This window comes from Antechinus flavipes, chromosome 1 (assembly GCF_016432865.1).
Source record: "Antechinus flavipes isolate AdamAnt ecotype Samford, QLD, Australia chromosome 1, AdamAnt_v2, whole genome shotgun sequence".
NCBI classification, from domain to species: Eukaryota; Metazoa; Chordata; class Mammalia; order Dasyuromorphia; family Dasyuridae; genus Antechinus; species Antechinus flavipes.
In genome coordinates, this window is record NC_067398.1 from 73,752,098 (window position 1) to 73,774,023 (window position 21,926).

At 32.9% G+C, this 21,926-nt stretch overlaps 1 protein-coding gene across 1 annotated transcript in view; it reads right to left on the bottom strand.

The window, feature by feature from the left end:
* The window catches only part of ABCA13 (ATP binding cassette subfamily A member 13), a 551,934-nt gene that overhangs the window by 17,358 nt on the left and 512,650 nt on the right, over nucleotides 1–21,926 (bottom strand). The window lies entirely within an intron of this gene.

The following is a 21,926-nucleotide window of genomic DNA, read 5'->3' on the forward strand; positions in this document are numbered from 1 at the left end:
TTCTTTTGACCCTTGGTGTTTTGCAGGAGTGCCTGGAACTTGAAAAGGGAATATTATTAATTTTGTTGTTAATTGTTTTGAAAGTGAGTCTTGGAACGTACAGTCAAAGTAGGCCTGAAAGTGAGTAATTCCTTGTGGGGCCATGTCCCAGAAACCTGCCTGGAGACATGGACCCCACTGTAGAGTTCTTAGTTGGGAAAGGTCCAGTGCTGAAGGAGGCTTAGACTGGAGGAGAAAGTCCCTGGATTGAGGAGTACAAATCACTCTGTAACCTAAATCCCCTGGATGGCATTTTAGATTCAGTATGTTAGACCCAACTTGGCACAAATATAGGTGTTCTTAGGGTCCATATTAATGCCTTGTGAGCTCTTTCAAAGACTCTAATACTCTCCCAACACCATAGGCATCTCCCAAGCATTGCCTTCATCTTAAACTCTAGGCTTCTCTAAGTCTGACTTTTTCTTTTGAAGAAAAACATCACCTTCAGGGACCATGTGCTCCTGCCTAGAGAGCCTGCTTTGACCATATAGAAATTACCTATTCAGGCTTATTTCAAAAGCAAAGTAATTACTGAGTAGTAATGGAATGGGCACGGATTTTGTCCTCTCAGGAAGGAACTCCGACATTATTGAATCCAATCTCTTACTTCACAAAAATGTCCTCTACAAGAAACCTAATAAGTCATTATCCAATCATTGCTTAAAGACTTCAGTTAAAAACTCCACATTATTACATTTCATATGTGGAGAGCTCCTCAAGTCGAAATCTACTTCTGTTCTTCTGTCCCTTGTTTTAATTTTGGCTTTCTGGGAACAGAAAAAACATATCTAAAAAACTCTTTCCTATGCTAGCCCTTTAAATGTTTTAAGATGGCTACCAAGTTCTTGCTATGCATACCAGTGTCTCGAGCTGGTGCTGTATTGGTATTTTCTCTTCCTCTACTCCCAAATGGATCTAGAAGAGTCAATGTGGCACACATCCTCCCAAGTGAGTTTTAAAGTAGCAGCAATGTATAATCCAGATTTTGAAACTGTTGGATGTAAAGAGATGCTCTATTTTTATAAGTAGGAATTTAAGATCAGTTGGAAGTAGGGTGGGGTCAAAGGTCTGACTGTCCAATCCTTTTGTGTTGGAGAGCCTATTGCCAGGGAAATAGCTTCAAGAAGATCAAAGATGAAAAGAAAAGTCCCATATACTAAAATATTCTATCACAACACTTTTTTTGAATATACAAAGAACGGAAAAACAAGGACATAACCATTGACTGGATATTGTATTAAAATGCATTAAGGTAATGAAGTAGTGCTATGCAATAAACAACAAATATGAAGAATTCAAAGAAAATGGGAGGATTTCTATAAACTGGTAAAGAATAAAGTAAGCAGATCAGAAAAACAATATATTCAATGAATATGTTCATACAAATTCAATAAAATCAAATTTAATGCAGAAAATTTTAATAATGTAGTTTGGCCCCAGAAAAGGAAGGGAAACACATCTCCCCCCTTTCCTTGGAGAAATGGAATATATGGAATATATTTCATTGTTAAGCACTTGTCAATTATTTTGCTGAAATATGTTTCTTTCTTAAGGAAGAGATAATATATTCAGAAATAAATGTGATGTAAAAGCAAAGGAAAATAAGTTTTTAAAACAAACTTTATATTTAAAATTATGTTCTTTAAAAACAGGATTATTTAAATGCACAATACCTTATTAATTCTGGATACACAAATAAGATTGAAGTGATCTGCTCAAAATGGTTAACATATGTAAAGTGCTTTTGCAAACCTAAAGTAGAATGCAAGTGTTGGATACTAATTTGGAATAAAAGGAATAGGAAGGGAAGAAGCAGATTGGAGAAGTAGTAGTAGTGATGGTGGTGGTAGTAGTGGTGATGATGATGGTAGTGGTAGCATTAGGTAAGGAGGGAATTATTTGTAGGAAAGTACCTATACACATAAAAGAGGATATGGAAATGTTTAGTTGGTTTTTTTCCTGATGTCTGCAGAACTGCCTTCTAATTTGAAAAAAAATGATGTTTTTGTTGGTTTATACATCAATCCATAGCATGATATTGTTGGGTGGTTTTGATTTTTACATTAGACAGGAATTCTTAAGAGTTTATAAATTTCTTTTTTACATATTTTGTTTAGCACATTTCAATATAATTGGAAGGCTTGGATATAATCCTATACATTTTTTTAAAATGAACTTAAAGACATTATTCAGAGATGAGGTCCATATGCTTAAGCAGACTTAGGAAGGTATCCATAACACATAAAAAGCTTCACCTCAGTTATTCTAAAACCCAAGATGTATGAATGGCAAATTACAATTTGAAAGATTTGGATACTTAAAACAATTGTATCATATCTGACATTTGTAGACCACAAGAGGCTAAAATTAAACTAAGAAGTTAGTAATAATACTTGAAATTTAGTAATAATGGTATTTAATTATGCCTAGGTGAATATTTATCATTATCATCATAAAGGAAATAAAACTTAAATGTTGTGAATTTAGGGGGAACATCTACTTTTCCCTTTCCAACATTTCAAAGTGATCTTACAGGACTGCTTTGAAATTTTTCCTTTGGTAGTGAGCCCATTATTTTACATAGTAATCATAATTTACATTTGAATATCTTATATTTGTTTGCAAATTGTGTACATTAATTTCTTGAATAGTTTTATTACTAGAAAGTTTTTCCTTATAATGAGCTAAAGTTTTGTTTCTGCTTCCCAATAAATTCCATCCATTGATCCCAGGAACATAGATAGATAAATAGATCACAACTCAATATAAATCTAATTCTACTTTCCTATTTTGATACGATCCTAATCAACCTCATCAAAATAAAAGTGCCTTTTAACAAAATTTCCACAAGAGGTTAGAATCAAGTACTTAAACTATTTAAAAGGATGGGAGGGGGAGGAATAAAAAATAGAAAAACATAATCTCTTCCTGCTTAAGGATCAATGGTTGCACATCTGGGAGCTGGCATTTCTAAGCAAACACTTTGCATAACTTCAATTCTCAAAGCCCTAGATATGCAACACATTAAATTCAACACTCAGAAGGAGAAAGACTGTGTTATCCCTAAATTCTCCTGATGTAATTACTTTGGGTCAATATTAATCCCATCCAAATGCCTGAAGTCATGGAAATAAATGAGATGACAAATTACTGATATCAGTTGAGTGAGCAACACTTAAAAAAACCAAGACTGATTTTCCCCTCCTATTCCATCATTGCTTTTTAATATAAAGAACACATTCGTGTTGACTTACAAGTCAGAAGACTTGGGTTCTAATTTCATATCTTTTATTAAATAAAAAAATTTCAACAAATAATTTGTTGTTTTGGGTTTTTTTGCCTCAAGTTCCTTCTCTGTCAAATCAGGGGGTTTACTTAAGTTATTTCTAGGGTCTCAGCTTTTGAATTCTATGATATTTTTGATAAATCATGAAAATCATATTACATGGTGCTTATGTGGAGAGTGAGAGAAATACATACATACAAATGCATAATCTATCATACAAATGTAAATATGTAAATACATCTAATAATTACAATTTCATTTTCAATGGACTCAAATTTTCCCATAGTAGAGCTTCTAAACACATCATCTTCCTAGTCATAGTTACATGAATACTTAATTAGAATTGTTACCTACCTTGCAATTTATTTCTCTTTTTCAGAGTAAAATTTAAAATGTTATTTATTTGCAAATATCCGTGTTATAATCTCCTTTGAAAAATAAAGTCCCAGAGCATGGGGTTCATTATTTTTTAATGAAATCTATGTAAATCATGCACCTTTTCTTTAAAAAGTAACAAACAAATGGACTTGATAAAATGATATTCCTCTGCATTTTATTATTTTTTTGGAATCATCATTTTTCATGTTGTCACACATATTAAAAACCTTATAGATTGTGTGGCACTCTATTAATGATTTTTATACATATTATTTCTCTCCTTAGCTAGACCAGGTGGTTCATTTTCTTCCAACAATTTGTATTAAAAAAAAAAAAAAAAAACTATGGTTTTTATTGACTTGCTGATACTTATCCCCAGGCTTTGGGCTTTTGCTGAGGTCAGTTCCAAAGGCATAATACAGCTGCTGCCACCAGCTGTTGCTGATTCCTTCCAGGTGACTTCCTAATGTGTATGCCATCTGCTGGTACACATAGAGACATCAAGGTAATGATGACATTGCCCAGATGATAGCATTGATGAGGGAGAATGGAGTCTCTTTTTACTTGGAATAATCATAGCTTTCCCAAAAAACATTTTGTTTGGTCTCTGGTGACAAGTGTCACCATTACCAATAGCAATGGATTAGTTAGAAAAACAATGGACTTGGTAGTCAGAAGATGATAGTTTATTACCCATCACTCCCATTTCTTCCTGGATGACTGAAAGTCTCTGTACTTCTTTGAGCTTCAATTTCCTCAGTTGCAAAGAATAGAGATAATAAGTGGCTTCTATTTATTAAATAGTCTCTAATTGCCTACTATGTACAGACCACTGTGACAAGTATTAGAAATAAAAAGACAAAAACCCAACTGACTTCTTGTGCTGCTTTATAAAGTTACATTCTTATGGAATTGGAAAGGATATAATTTGTGCATAAATAACTAAATTTAAAAGTAGACACTAACTACTTTCAGTATACAGAGAACACTAAAAATAGATAATCAGGAAAATGGAGAAAGGAGGGGGCTCCTGGGTTCTTTTTTTTTTTTTTTAAAGAAAGCTGGGGATTTAAAGAAAGAAGGTGAGGAGGAAGGCAGTTCCAAATATTGGGAACAGCTGGCATAAGGGAATGGCTTAATAAATGAATTTGGGGGGTGTATACAATAGTTCAGTGAGTATGGAAGGTAGATTATATAAAAAAAGAGTTGTGTGAACCCAGTCTAGAAAGGTAAATTCCAGCCAGATCGGGAAGCGTTTTGAATGCCAAATAAAAATTTGCATTTTATTCCAGAGGCAGTAGAGATGGAAGTTTTTGGAGATGGAAATGATAACATACATTATACAGAAGCAGTAGTTTGGCAACTACCTAGCTCAGATGATTAATAGGAGAGACCTGAGATGAGGCCATCAAATCAGACTCTCTCATTTTACCTTGACAAAACCACAGAGAGGCTAGGTGACTTACCCAGGATGACAGAGCTGTTTTAGATATACATTAAACTAGGGTCTTTCTGATTCTAAGTCCTTTAGTCTATCCATTTATACCTACTATCTCCCTCTGACTAGTGTTTTGAGACAAAAGAGAAAATGCTTTGTAAACTTAACAGTATTATTTTTAAATTATTTCTTATCATTCACAGAGATAGCAATGTTATAAAGAGTTTGCCTTGAATTTGTAACACCTGGGTTCAAGAGTGATGCATACTAATTATGTGACCTGGGAAAATTAGTTAACTTTGGCATGCCTTCAGGTAATTCTCTGTGATTTTAAATTGTAGAAGTTGCAAGTCTGCTTTGGTGGGCAGTTTCCTTATCAGGAATACTGGAACTATAAACATGTCATTGACCACATTTATTGCTTCATAGAAGGCAGCTATCAAATAATGGATGAACATTTATAAAGTGCCTACTATGAGCTAATCATTGAGTCAAAAAACAACCCCTAACCTCAAGAACCTTACAATATAATTGGGAAGACAACACATACACACACACACACACACACACACACACACACACATATATGTTATATGTATTTTTTAATATTTTATGCATTTATATATGTATATATTAACATAACATATTTAATATATAATATATGTGTATATTTGTATGTATATATTCACACAAGATATATAGGTAATATACATATATAAGATAAATAGGAAATAATTAGCTGAGAATTGAGAAAAATTAGAAAAGGCTTATAGAAAGGATCCTGTAAAAGATAGGATTTACTTTAAAAGAAACTAGAGAGGTGTTACATAAAGATGATCAGGGAGAAAATGATCCAGGGAGAAAAATCCAGGGAAAAAAATATGAACAATAGTCAGAGAAAATAGATTTGCAGTCACAAGTGTTGAGTCCAGTTTTCATCTTTCTCAATTACTTTCTGTGAACTTGCACATCACCTTCCTGGTTCTATTTCCCCACCTACAGAATAGGAAAGCCACTTGCACAATTTACCTCCCAGGGTTATTGTGAGAAATGAGATTTACGAATTGTCCAGTACATGAACATGAGCACGGAGCAGTAGCAGGAACAGTAACATGATTTAGCAAAAGTGGCACTCCAATGGATATATGATCACATCAATATGGATATTCTTCCAGTGGCCCAGAAAGCAACCCATCCTTATCTTCTTATTTGCAAGTCATTATGGTACATGACTGTAATGGAAGATCATTGTTCTATTAACAATTATTTACATGAATACAGAAAAGCATGGAAAGATCTATATTAATTGATGCAATGTAAAGTCATCAGAGTAAAGAAAATAATATACGCAATAACCACAATGTAAATGAAAGAAGGCTACCCACCATTAAAAGTAAATATAACAAACTCTTACAGATAAAGCTGTTTGCTTGAAAAGGACCAAAATGACATCATGAGGGAGGAAGATATTTCTAAATTTACCCTTTTGAGCTACTGAAATTCTTTATTCACAGAGTGCAGTGCCTTCTTTGATGTGGGCATGCCATACTTCATGATCTTCTGCTAATGTCTCCCAAGTCTCACAATCAATTTCCAAAGTTCTTCATAGACAGTATCCTGTAACTCTTCCTCTGATCTCCATATGAGCACCTGCCTTGTGTAAGTTCTGCATAAAATAGTCTTTTATGCAAGTGTCCTTTTGGAGTTTAAACAATGTGACCAGTCTATCAGAATTGACATTTTTACAGTAGAGTTTGAATACATGGTAGTTTAGCTCAAAAGGGGAACTCAGTTTCTGGTACCTTATCTTGCCTTATCAGAAGGACTCAGTTGAAGGGATATGAAAGGATACTCCCCAACCCACACCTTTTTTGGACCTGGAAGATCCAACACATTGCACAATGTTTTGGTTGTTCTCAGTATGTTGATCAGTGGTACTGATTTTTTTCTTCTCTAAAAATACTATTTGTAACGACATAATTATCTTGGAGGAGATGGAATATTTCAAACAACTATGATTTTGTTAGAGATAGAAAATATCAATAAATCTTATTTTAAAAGACTAGTATATTCCTATTAGAACAGATAAGTGATGCCACTGGATTGATTCCCAGATAGATTCTTCTTGAGTTTAAATAACATTATCAGAAGTTATAAACTGTGTGACCCTGGGAAATTCACTTAACCTTCTTTGCCTCAGTTTCCTTAACTGTAAAATGAGCTAGAGAAGGAAATGACAAGCCATGTCAGTATCTTTGCCAAGAAAACTCCAAATGGATCATAAAGAGTCAGATACAAATGAAAAATTACTAACGAACAGCTACCTTCCTATTGGGTATTTTTCCAGGGATCATTAATGGACATTTCAAGTTCAATATATATAGAAAGTAGCCTTTTTCTTTTCTTGTTCTGTAACAATTCTGCTTTTCTTTCAAACCTTATCTTGTTGAAGCTATCACTATAATTCCAGTTTTTAAGATTGGTAACTATGAAATCCTCTTTTTCTCTTGTCTATCATATTTTATATCCAAACAGCTACTAAATCTGCTTGATTCTATATAAAAATCATTTGTATTGCTTTCTAATCACATGGCCACTGGATCACTCTCCTAACCTCCTGTCTAGACTACTAGTTTCCTAATTAGAATCCCACTTCCTAGGCTCTTTCCTCTTTAATCATAAAAATGCCAAAAAATAATCTTAAAACATTAATCTGAATGTTTTTTTTTTCACAGCCTTCACTGGCTCCCCCTTGACTCATAATAAAGCACAAATTCCTCAGTTTTACAAAAAAAGTTCTCCTAATGTGGATCCATACTACTTTTCTAGGATTAATACACATTACTACCTATATGCACTTTATGTTCTTGACAAACTGCCCTACTTTCTGTTTTCCAAAATCAACACTCTATTCCAATATCAATGCCTTTAAGCATCTTGTTGCCTAAGCCTAACATGCATGCTCTTCTCATAACCTACATTAAAAATATCTAGCTTCCTTCAAGGCTCAGCTTATATAGCATTCCCTATGAGAAAACTTTTTTTTAATTCCCTTCTTTAATTAACACTGTTTCACTTAATTTCAAAATATCACATTTTTAAAATCTATACATCTTCTGTGTGAAAGCACTAAAGTATTATCTCCACAAGGGTAATAGACTATGTTTCTTTCCTCCATATTTCTTTTTTCCCACTTTTAGTTTTTCCTTCCTTCCTTCTTTCTTTCCCTTCTTTCTACCCTTTACTTCATTTCTTCTCAATCAGTGATGGTGTTTGCTGTAACCTTGTGCTTCTGCTTATCTATTAGGGTTACACAGAAACACTCTATCAGAGTAAATAAATCTTGAAATAAAAAAAAATGTCTAGATAAAATAGATATTCCTCTCTCCTCTTGAATACAACTTTATTAGTTTTCATGATAGTATAAAGATGTATTAAGTAACTTTGCTTGCTGTAATGTAATGACAGCAAGATCTGTCAGGATTATTATTTTAGAATTTCATTCCATCAAGTTTAATGAGGCAGTTAATTATTACTACCCATCTTTCTATGGAAATATTGCTCTGTAGAAGACTAATAATGTATATGTTAATACAAAAGCTTTCTTTTCTTTTAGTATGCCTCTTTGACTCACATTTACCAATGTATGACCTTTATTTGAAATCACACAAATAGCAGAGTTGAGACTTCTTTCTCTTTAAAGATCAAAGGTTGAATAGAATTTAAGCAGTGAGGGGGGCTAAGTTATAGAAGAATTCTTCCACCTTCCTACTTGAAACAGCTACATAATGCAGGAGTGAAAGCCTGCATTACAAAGATCTAAGTTCAACTTTGGCCTCAGAGACTTACTATCTGTGTAAATTTGGGCAATTCATTTTAACTTCTGTTTGCCTCGGTTTCCATATCTGAAAAATGGAAGAGGTAATAATAGCATCAACTTCTCAGGTTTGTTGTGAGAATCAAATGAGATAAAAATTGTAAAGCATGTAGCACAGTGTCCCGAACAAAGTGTTATATAAACTTTAGCTAGTATTCAAATCACTTAACCTTCACTCAGTTATATAATAGAGATAATAATAGTACTAATCTCTAAGGATTGTTTTCAGAATAAAATGAATTATTTGTAAACACCTAGCATAGTATTTGGCACACAGTGTGTGCTATTCGAATACTTATTCTCTCACTTTTCTTCTCTATGCTATATATCCTAACAATCATTGTTTCCCAAAGCTTTTTTCCTGGACCTTCTTTTGTTCTGCTTACATTCTCTCTTAGTGAGTCCATATTACATATTTAATTATCCTCTCCATGCAAATAATTAAAAGATTTATATATCCAGTCTAACATCACCAGTTGCCAATAAGATATTTCAAACTGGATGTATCAAAGATATAACAACTTCAACAAGTCTCAAATAAAACTCATCTTTCTCCTCAAACGGACTCTTCTTCACTTACCTATTTCTGGAAAAGGTACCAATATTCTTCAGATCTCCCAGGTTCATGTCCTTGGCTTTATCTGCAATACCTTACACTCTCTTCCATATAACCAATTAGTTGTAAATCTTGTTTTCACCTGCACAAAACTGCTTCTAGCTGATTCCTTTATTTCAGGGCTTCCTCACCATTCATCTGGATGGTGGCAACAGATCCTAATTGATCTTCCTGACTAAATCTCTTCTCATTTCAGTTTATTCTCTACATTAGTGGTAATGTGATTTTTTTTATTTAAATTTTATTTTATAATAACTTTTTATTGACAGAACCCATGCCAGGGTATTTTTTTTTTACTACATTATCCCTTGCACTCGGTTCTGTTCCGATTTTTCCCCTCCCTCCCTCCACCCCTTCCCCTAGATGGCAAGCAGTCCTATATATGTTAAATATGTTGCAGTATATCCTAGATACAATATATGTTTATAGAACCGAACAGTTCTCTTGTTGCACAGGGAGAATTGGATTCAGAAGGTAAAAGTAACCCGGGAAGAAAAACAAAAATACAAATAGTTTACATTTGTTTCCCAGTGTTCTTTCTTTGGGTGTAGCTGCTTCTGTCCATCATTTATCAATTGCAATGGAGTTAGGTCTCTTTGTCAAAGAAATCCACTTCCATCAGAATACATCCTCAAACAGTATCGTTGTTGAAGTGTGTAATGATTTCCTGGTTCTGCTCATTTCACTCAGCATCAGTTCATGTAAGTCTCTCTAAGCCTCTCTGTACTCATCCTGCTGGTCATTTCTCACAGAATAATATTCCATAATATTCATATACTACAATTTACCCAGCCATTCTCCAATTGATGGGCATCCATTCATTTTCCAGTTTCTAGCCACTACAAACAGGGCTGTCACAGACATTTTGGCACATACAGGTCCCTTTCCCTTCTTTAGTATTTCTTTGGGATATAAGCCCAGAAGTAACACTGCTGGATCAAAGGGTATGCACAGTTTGATCACTTTTTGGGCATAATTCCAGAATGGTTGGATTCGTTCAATGTGATTTTTCTTAACCATGAATCACATCATATTATTTCCCATCTTAATAAATACAAGTGGCTTACTGTTGTCTCTAGAACATAACCTAAATCCTTCTATTAGGTTTTTAAGAAACTTTGTTACCTGGCCCCAGTCTATCTTTTCAGGAGCATTATTTATTTCTTCCCACTTTTCATTCTTCTATTCAGTGAAACTAGCAATTTTTTTGTTATTTTTCCTAAAAAGTCTACTTCATTTTCCATCTCAATATATTATCAAGCATTTACTCCTCAGTTCCAGTTCAAAAATCATGTTCAGGAAACCTTTCCTGCTAGTACTCTTCCTCTCAGACTACCTTGTATTTAAATACTTCCTATTTATCTATGTTTAGACTTTTATATTCATTCTATGTAAGTTTACATTTATATACACAAATATTTTCCTTTGTTAAAATAGTAAATCTTTGAGAATATGGAGGTCACTTATGAAGTACTTATTGGTTGGTCAGTAATTTCAGTCCTTTAAACAAATACTTTTTAGATCCATAAATATGAATAAAAACTATACCAGTGTTTTATATAAAAATAAAATTTAAAATTTTGTTCTGGAGTAATTTTTAAAAATTGAAATAAACACAAATTTTCTTGAGACTACAACATCATTAATAAAGGAGAGATGAGCAGAGATAATTATAATGCTTACATAATGCTTACATAATGATTGATAATTGTTTGATAATTGTTTTTGTCCTTTTTCATAGAGGATAAATAGTATCATGTGGTGATATCTTGGCCATAAATTGGATTTAATTGAGACATAGCTATACAAAATCATTAACTTTGCTCTCTTTTCCAGAGTCATCAAAGTCCAGACAAAAGAAAAAAAAAAATGACTTTCAATGATCTGGGATGTAGTGGATGACCTTGGCATCTTTTATAGCTGACTAAACTTCATGTGTTCCACAGTGTCTGTTTCAATAACCTTCATGGACATAGGAACAGATCTATTCATTCAACCAATGGAAGTCTTCACATGTTTATAGACATCCCTTTAGCTCACTGATAAATTTGAGACCTATAATATCTGTAACATATATCTCACAGAATTATAAGGATCAGATGAGATAATGTATATATAACTTTTATGAAGCATTAAAGCATTATGCAAACCTTCCACTTCCATTTCATCCCAAATGTTAATGAATGTTTTAAACTGTTTGACTATTCTTACCAATCATCTGGATATGTTGATACTAAATTATTTGGCTTGACTACTCTTATACATTGAATTATTTCTTGTATTAATTTCCTCTAATAGGACTTTGCTTCATTACCCATAGAGAACATGTCCTATATATAGATACAGATATAAATACAGATGTATAGTTATAGATAGATATGTATATGTATATATAATAAATAATGGCTTAGTTTACATTTATAGATTTCATTTTATGTAAAAAGCCTAAATGTGTGTGTATGTATTTATATATGTGTGTGTGTGTGTGTGTGTGTGTGTGTGTGTGTATATGTATATGCAATATATATTCTTTGATTCTCTTCATACTAGAGATAAAATGTTTTGCTGACTGAAAGAATATAGAGCTTTTTTCTAACTGGAAGATTGAAAATAGATATTACATAGTAGCTAACATAGAATACCAAAAAAAAAAAAAAGATTTTAATTTTTACATAGAGAGTAGTAAATAACAGGTTAATTAGGGTATAGGAAACAGCATATACAAAGATATGGAAGCAGGACTACCTTAAGATTCATTTGAGGCATACTTGTAACAGAAGCAATTTACCATGAGTAGAAGTATGACATAACTTGAAAGATAGGTCAGATGTTGAGAGCTACAAATGCCATGTTTGAAAATTTTTAGTTTATTTAAAATGAAACAAAATTCATTGAAGATGCTTGAAGAATGGAGTGATATGACCAGATATGTTTAATAAAAGGGTTAATTTTTCTGCGATATGAAGACACAGTGTGGTCAAGTGGAAAGGGAATTAAGATTATATGATCCTGTAACTTAGAATTGGAATTAATTTAGGACCACCTGCACTTTATAGTTTAAGAAACTGACACCAGAGATATTAGGCAACTTCCTTAAGCCTACACAGATAGCAAACAAAGGCAAAAGGATTTGTGTACAATATCCTGACTCCAAATATTTATAAGAATATACAGATTGGCAAATATCCCAATGATTTTAAAAGGAGAAAGTCAACTATTAAACTACAGAGCAGTCAGTTTAATTTTAACTCCTAGGAAAATGCTAGAAAGCATGGGATAGTTTGTGAAAACCTAGAAAAAGAAGCAAAGAGCCAGTAGAGCTCCATCAAGAATGGATCATACCAAAGCAACCTTATTTTCTTTTTGGGTGGGATTACTAGACTATTAGATCAGGGCATGTTTTGGATGCAAATGTTTTGATTTTAGCAAAGTGTTTGGCAAAGCCTTTCATGTTGTGCTTGTAAGGATCAAAGACACATGTGGTTTAGATGTTATTATAATTAGGTGGATTCTAAATTGGCTGAATGATTAGATCCAAAGCCGACTCATTAATTTTCAGATGTCAGTTTGGAAGGCAGTCTCCAGGAGAGTACCCCATGGATCTGTGTGTGGCTTCAAAATGTTTAAAACATTTTTTTTTGAATTTTTAGTATTTTGGATATATCATAGCATGTTTGTCAAATCAGATAGCAGAAAGATGGAAGGAATAGCTAACAAAATAGATAACTAAGTCAGAAACCAAAATGATCTTTGCAGAATTAAACACTTGGTCCCATTAAATAAGATAACACTTAATTATGATGAATAAGCTATTGTACTTCAATTCAAAAAGATCAACAAAGCAAATACTAGATAGGGAAGAGAAAAAAGGAAGAAGAAAATGACTGATAAATATTTGGACATTTTAGTGAAGTAGGATAAAATATATAGTTCTCCATTTACATTTAAAAGTTTTTTATAAAGTGGCCCCAAACTATCTTTTCAAACTCATTGTATATGTATTTGTTCTCTTATATCAACAATCTAGCCAAACCAGTCCTATCTTTATTCTTTATACAAGATATTCCTTTTATGATTTTGTCTTCAAAATTGTCTTCACATTGGCTATCTTATATGCCTAAAATACAATCCTTTCTTCTCAATCTTTCCTTTCCTTTTGAGATACAAATTAAATACTACTTTGCACATCAAGCCTTTCAAGATTCCCCTCCAATTGCTAGTGTAGTCCCTCTCAAATTATCTAATATTTAAATATCCTGCATGGATTATCTTTATAATTAAACATTTACATGATATATGTATATATGTGTGTGAATCTAGATATCTAGATACAAACATCATAATGGGGAAATCAACAAATCAACATATTACATATGTATATATTTATAAATATGAATAAATTATATCTACATACATATATAAATGTGGAAATCAACAAATCAACATATTACATATGTATATATTTATACATATGAATAAATTATATCTATATACATATATAAAATCAACACACATATATTTGTTGATTTCCCCATTATGATGCAAGTTTCTTATAAATAGTGATTGTTTTTCACCCATTTTATTGGTATATCCAGTGTCTAATCAGTGCCTGGCAGATAGTCTGCATGTAATAAATGTTTATTGATTAACTCAATGTAAATCAACAGTATGAAACAGCTGCTAAAAAATGAACTAATGCAATCCTTAAAATGAATGCAATAAGACAAGTATTGGGGGAATAAGTAGTACAGTGAATAGAGTAGTGGGTCTAGAGAGAAGAAGACCAAAAGTTAAAACCTGTCTCAGACACTTAAGTGTGACACCCAATTGATGGACATCTACTCATTTTCCACATCTTTGCTACAACAAAAAGAGCTGCTATAAACATTATTACACATGTAAGTCCTTTTCCCTTCTTTATGATTTCCTTGGGATACAGTAGTGGCAATACTGGGTCAAAGAGCATGCACAATTTAATAGTCCTTTGAGCATAGTTCTAGCATTATTCCAGAATAGCTGGATCATTTCACAACTCCACCAATAATGCATTAGTGTCCCAGATTTCCCACATTGGCTCCAACATTTATGATTATCTTTTCTTATAATATTAAACAATCTGCGAGGCGTGAGGTTGTATATCAGAGTTGTTTTGATTTGCATTTCATTATTTAATAGTGATTTTGAGCATGTTTTCATATGATTATAGATTATTTTATTTTCATCATCTGAAAATTGTCTGTTTATATCATTTAATCATTTATCAATTGGGGAATGATTTGTATTCTTATAAATTTGACATAGTTCTTTATATATTTTAGAAATGAGAGCTTTATCAGAAATATTGGTTTAAAGTTTATTTTTCCCAGCTTTATACTTCTTTTTAAATCTTGTTTCTGTTGGTTTTGTTTGTGCAGAAACTCTAATTTAATGTGATCAAAGTTATCCATTTTGCTTTTCATGATGTTCTTTAGTTCCTCTTTGCTCATAAATTCTTCCCTTCTCCAAAGAGTTGATAGGTGAATTGTCCCTTGCACTCCTGATTTTTTATGGTATCATTCTTTATGCTTAAATTATGTATGCATTTTTACCTTATTTTAGTATAGGACATGAGATACATGCTGAGTTTCTGACATATTTTCCAATTTTTCCAGCAATTTTTGTCACATAGTGAATTTTTATTCCAGAAGCTAGAGTTTCAGGTTTATCAAATACAAGATTACTATAAATCTTGATTATTATGGTGTGTTTATATAATCTATTCCACTAACATACCACTATTTTTCAGCCAGTAAGAAATTGTTTTGATATCTGCTGCCTTATATTATAGTTTTTGGTACTTTTAAGCTACCATTCTTGTTATTTTTTTCATTAATTCCCTTCATAATCTTGATCTTTTGTTCTTCCAGATGAATTTTATTATTTTTTTCTAGTTCTACAAAATATTTTTGGCAGTTTGATTGTTATGACATTGAGCATGTAGACCAATTTAGGCAGAATTTTTATTTTCATTATATTACCTTGACCTGCCCAGTAGCAAATGGTATTTTTCCAATTGTTAAGATCTGGACTTTATTTGTTTGAGGTGTTTAGTAATTGTTGTGTTCTTATAGTGCTTGAGTTTGTCTTGGCAGTTACATCACCAAATATTTTATTTTGTCTGTATTTATTTAAATGGAATTCCTCTTTCTATCACTTACTTAAGGGCTTTGTCAGGAATATATTGAAATGATGATAGTTTATATGGGTTTATTTTAGGCCCCACAACTTTACTGAAGCTGTGAATTGTTCCCAGTAGGTTTTTTAGATGATTTTCTAGAATTCTCTAAAGTAATAGAGTGATAATTTTACTTCCTCGTTGCATATTCTAATTTCTTTAAATTCTTTTTCTTTTATTATTGCTGAAATCAACATTTTTTGTACAATGTTGAATAATAATAGTGATAATAGGAATCCTTGTCTCATCCCGATCTTATTGGGAATGTGTCCAACTTCTCTCCATTACAAATAATGTTTGCTGTTGGTTTTAGATAGAGACTGCTTATTAGTTTAAGGAAAGCTCCCTTTATTCCTATGAATAAAATAAATTTCCTATTGAAATTATCAAATGATTTCTGTTTGATTTGTTATCATTATGATGGATTATGGTAATAGTTTTCCTGATATTGAAATAGCTCTGCATTCCACGTATAAATCCCATTTGGTCACAGTGTGTTATCCTGCTTTAACTTGGTACAATCTCTTTGCAAATATTTTATTTAAAATTTTTGCATTGATATTCATTAGGGGATTGATTTGTAATTTTTTTATCTGTTTTGACTCTTCCTGGTTTAGATATCAGTGCCATATTTGTGTCACAGAAGGAATTTGCAGGGACGCTTTCTTTACCTATTTTTCCAAATATTTTACATAGTATTGGCATTAATTGTTCTTTAAAAGTTTGGTATAATTAACTTGTAAATGTAGATGATCCTGGAGATTTTTTCTTAGAGAGTTCATGTACAGCTTGTTCAATTTCTTTTTCTAAAATGGGACTATTTCAGTAATTTGTATCATCTTCTTTTAGTCTGGACAATCTATATTTTTCTAAATATTCATCCATTTCAGTACATTGTTGGATTTACTGCCATACAATTTGGCAAACTAGCTCCTAATTATTGTTTTCATTTCTTCTTCATTGATGGTAATGTCACCTTTTTCATTTTTATGCTGGTTATTTAGGCTTTTTTCTTTCCTTTTTCTAATCAGATTAACCAAAGGTTTATCTATTTTGGTGTTTTTTTTTTCACAAAATCGAGTTTTGGTTTAATTTATAGGTTAATAGTTTTCTTAGTTTCAATTTTATTAATCTCTCATTTGAGTATCAGAATTTCTAATTTGGTATTTAATTGGGGGTTTTCAATTTGTTTTTTTCCCCTAACTTATTTAGTTGCAAACCCAATTTATTGATCTTATTTTTTTCTGTTTTATTCATGTGGGTATTTAGAGATACAAATTTTCTCCTAAGAACTGCTTTGGTTGCATCCCATAGGTTTTAGTATACTGTCTCATTTTTGTCATTCTCTTGAACAAAATTATGGATTAAGTCTGTGATTTGTTGTTTGACCCGGTTATTCTTTAGAATTAGATTATTTAATTTCCAATTGATTTTTAGTCTCTTTGTCCCTAGCCCTTATTGAATATACTTTTTATTGCATCATGCTCTGTCTTTCTGCATTTGATTATGAGGTTTTTATGCCCCAACACATGAATTGGGACAGAAAGGAATATATCCTTTTCTCAGAATCTGTTTTTGTGTAGATTCTGAGAAAAGGATATATTCCTTTCTGTCCCAATTCATTTTTCTCCAGAGGTCTACCAGAGCTATGTTTTTGAGAACTCTATTAACTTTTCTATTTTCATTTAATTTGTGGTTAGATCTGTCTGATTCTGAGAGGGTAAGGTTGAGGCCTTATGAGTATAGTTTCGCAGTCTATTTCTTCTTGTAACTGGTTTAAAATCTTCTCTAGGAATTTATTTGCTCTACCACTTGGTACATATACATTTATTATCATTACTACTTCATCGTTCACTGTACTCATCATCGTACCTTCATTGTATCATTTCCTTCCTTATCTTGTTTAATAATATCTATTTTTACTTTTGCTTTATCTCAGATCAAAACAGTAGTTACTATTAAATCATTATAGATACATCATCTTTATTTTGTAAGAAAATAGATTCATTGTATATATAATTTAACGTGTTAGTATATTATTGATGGCAACTTTTTATTACAAAAGAGAACACCCTATTTATGCCACTTGCATTTTTATGAAAGAACAAATGCATAAATCACTTTAAAATTCAATAAATGTTTTAAATATTTTCCCAAAGAAAAAGTGAACTGTTATATAGTTCAAAATTGTTCAGTGGCATGAAGCCAGAAAGCTGCTGAAGCTTTCCTAATTTCCCTCAAAAACCACATGAATCTAACTTTCTGAATAGATCCTGATGGAGTGAAACCACTTTCCACCTCAAGGTAGATTGGAAAAAAAACTTCAAGAAAGGTCAGTCTCACTGGGATGAAATGTTCAGTCCAGCTCAAACAGAGTCTTAAAAAGCCAGTGAGAGGGTCTTAATCATAGCAGATCAGCAATTGAGATCCTCAGATCTAGCTCAGTAGTGGAGTAAACTAGTTAAGCTGAGTCCAATCCCATCTGAGAAGGTAAATTCTAGATAACTAGGCAGTTTCCTGGAAAATACAGATAAAGCTACACCTTACAAACACACAGTGCCTCTATGCTCAAAATTAAGGCTCAATGCTGCACAGGAAGCTTGAGATAGTACTCTCTCAGAAATAAAGGTCAACCATAAAAGTAAAAAAAAAAAAAAAAAAAAAAAAAAAGAGGAAATACCAAAAGAAAAGGAGCAAGAAACAGAAAAGAACCTTGGCCATAGAAAGCTACTATGGTGACAGGAAAGATCAAAACACCAATTCAGATGAGGACAAATGTCCACAGAGGAAATCACAGAGTGATATGAATTGGTCTCAAGACCAAAGAGGCTTCTTGGAAGTGATCATGAAAGATTTTAAAAGGCAAATATGAGAGGTATAAGAAAAAATGAGAAAATAAATGAAAAGTTTTCAAGAGAAAATCAACAGCTTGGAAAAGAAAGGTAATTCCTTAACAAATACAATAGGCCAATTTTTTTAAAAACCTACTAAAAATCAACACCTTCTAAAGTAGAACTGACAAAATAGAAAAAGTGATACAAAAGTTAACTGAAGAAAATCAAACATTAAAAACTAGAATGGGACAAATAGAAGCCAATGACTCAATGAGACATCAAGAATAAAGCAAGAATGAAAAAAATGGAAGAAAATATAATAAACCTCATTGGAAAAACAGCATACCTGGAAAATAGATCCAGAAAGGACAATTTGAAAATTATTAGTCTACCAAATAAAGAGATTGGATAGCATTCTTCAAGAGATCATCAAGGAAAACTTCCCCTATATTCTAGAAACAGAGCAGAAAATGGTAATTGAAAGAATCCATCCATCATCTTTGGAAAGAGATTGGCATGAAGGGGGAAGAGGGGAAACTTTGGTCATGGCTTTTTGGTATCCTCTGCCCTGAAGCTTTCCCAGGAGAGCAGGCCTGCATTGTTATTTAGATGGAGACAATACTGGGATTGTGAGCTCAGTGCCTCTGCACTTCTTTGTTCAAGTGCCTCCCAGCTCCCTTGGAAGCCTCTTTTCTTGTCGGTCAGATTGTATTTTGAGCTTCAGGAAATTGAGGGAAGCTTCCACTTGTCTGGAAACTTGATAAGAGGCAGAGGGAAGGGGAGAGAGGTCAGACAACGCAACAGCCTCTCAGTGGAGAGGTCAGAAAACAGCAACTGCCTCTCAGTCTCCTAGTATCATCATCATCATCCTCTCACATGAAGAGATCCATTCTACAGGTCTAAGTTAGACCTCCAGCAGTCACTGGCAGGTGGCTCTGGTATCACAAGATCCACAAGGAAAACTCCAAGGAACATTGTTGACAACTCTAGAACTACAATCTCAAGGAAAAAATATTGCAATCTTCCAGATAAAAACAATTCAAATATCAATGAGCAACAGTTAGGATCACCCAGGATTTGCAGCTTCTACAATACAGGATCAGAGGACCTATAATACCATATTCCAGAAGGCAAAGGACCTGGAGACACAACCAAGAATTAACTACCCAGTGAGATTGAGCATCATCTTTCAGGGAATGTGAAGGATTTTCAATGAAGTAAGAAACTTTCAATCTAAACTAAACAGAAAATTCAATCTTAAACACAGGAGTCAAGAGAAACAGGGAAATTATAATTATTTAAAAGCTAAATTGTTTACATCCCTAGAGGGGAAAATGATAACTGTAACTCTTGAGAACTTTAATTGTTCCTGGGGCAAATAGAGGGTGGCATCATATGGGCAGAAGGTGTGACTGTGAATGGAATCTGATGTGATGTTATAAAGAAAAAAGACTTTAAAGATTGGGGAAAGGACTGAAATGGGAGAAAAGAGAAGGGGAACTGGGGAGGTATAATGTGACAAATTAGGTCACATGAAGAGGCACAAAAGACCAATTACAATAAAAAAGGAAATATGGGACAGGCAGAAATCTCATTTGTTATAGCTTGAAGAGATGGTTGCTATACCAATGTAATAATATTAAGGATAGAAAATAGATATTAGAATATTTTCCTAGCTATTTCTATGAAGATGTTTTAATTCCCAGATTGTGATTGAGTTACAAATGCTTTGAAGATGGGGTTCTTAATCCAGAAGGAAAGAAAAGAGAAAGGTTTTAGCCTTGTATAACCACAGAAGAAGAACTTTAGAAGCAGGCAGTACATGGCCTGTGGAATCATGATTGATGGGAATAGTGTGATGGCACTGGAGAAAGACTCCCATAATTTACTGTCATAGAGGGTGAGATATAACCTCTCTTCCCCATGTTTCTTTTACTGATCACATAGTAACTGAAGTCATTCCACTTTGTATTTACATGCTCCCTATATTGCAGAACTAGAAGTAATTGGTTTCTGGTCAGAGACTGTGTCAGAGAACTATGAGTAAGGAAACATGAAACACATATCACTATTACAAGATATAAGACTTGACAAAGGATGGGTTGTTGTGGGGGAGAGGGAAAAATTAAAAAAAAAATAAAAATCCAAGATGATTCCAATGTTTAAGATCTTGATAACTGAGAGAATAGTGCTATTGACAGAGAGTGTAAAAATATAGAAGAGAAGCAGCATTTGAGAGGAAAAAAAGGTCATGAGGTAGTATATGCTCTTTACACATTTAATTCCATCTCTCATCTCCATGTTTTTTGTGAGTTTATATATGTATGCATGAACATACACATACATGTGTGTGAACAAGAGGAAGAAATCCTTGGTGGATAGAGATACCTGAAGCCAGTAAAACCCAGGTTCAATATGTACCTATACTGACAGTGTGACCCTAGACAAGTGACTTAATCCCTCTGTGCAATAGGTAATTTTTTTTAATAAGTTGCAGAGTACGCATCAAATGATAGAGGGAGTTTGATCATCTCACAGTTCCCTATACCAATGAAATCACCATGTTATAACAGTAGCCTACATATATTTACATGTACATATTGTATCCCTCGATAGAATATAAATTCCTTGAGTCCAGTGTCCTTTAAATTTTGTTTGTTTGTTTTCCAGACCCAATGTCTGACACCACAGGTACTTAGCACATAATAGCTACTTAACAAATACTTATTGGTTGATTGATTAGTTTCTGGTCATGACACTACAGGTAACCCCAAAAGTAAGTCATCAATAAGACAGAATTAAACTAAACACAAACTATATCAGAAATTAGAATTCAGGATGGAAATCTTCAGGTGTGACATCTAAATAAAACTCCAGTGTTGTAAAAAATAGTTTCTATTTTATTCTTTTGCTTACTTAGTAATTTTTCAGTTGTATCTGATTCTGTGTAACCTCATTTGGAGTTTTCTTGGCAAAGATACTGGAGTGATTTCTCATTTCCTTCTCCAACTCATTTTTGAAATAGGAAACTGAGGCAAACCAGGGTAAAATATTCCCCAGAGTTATGCAGCTATTAAATGTCTGAGGCCAGATTTCAATTCAATTCCTTATTCTAGGTTCAGGGCTCTATTGACTGTAGGCCACCTAGCCACCTCTTGTTTTCATTATGCTCTCCACCCAAAAGAAAAAAAAAAGAAAAGAAATTAAGCATTGAAGATACTCCAATGACTTCTCATTATTGCTA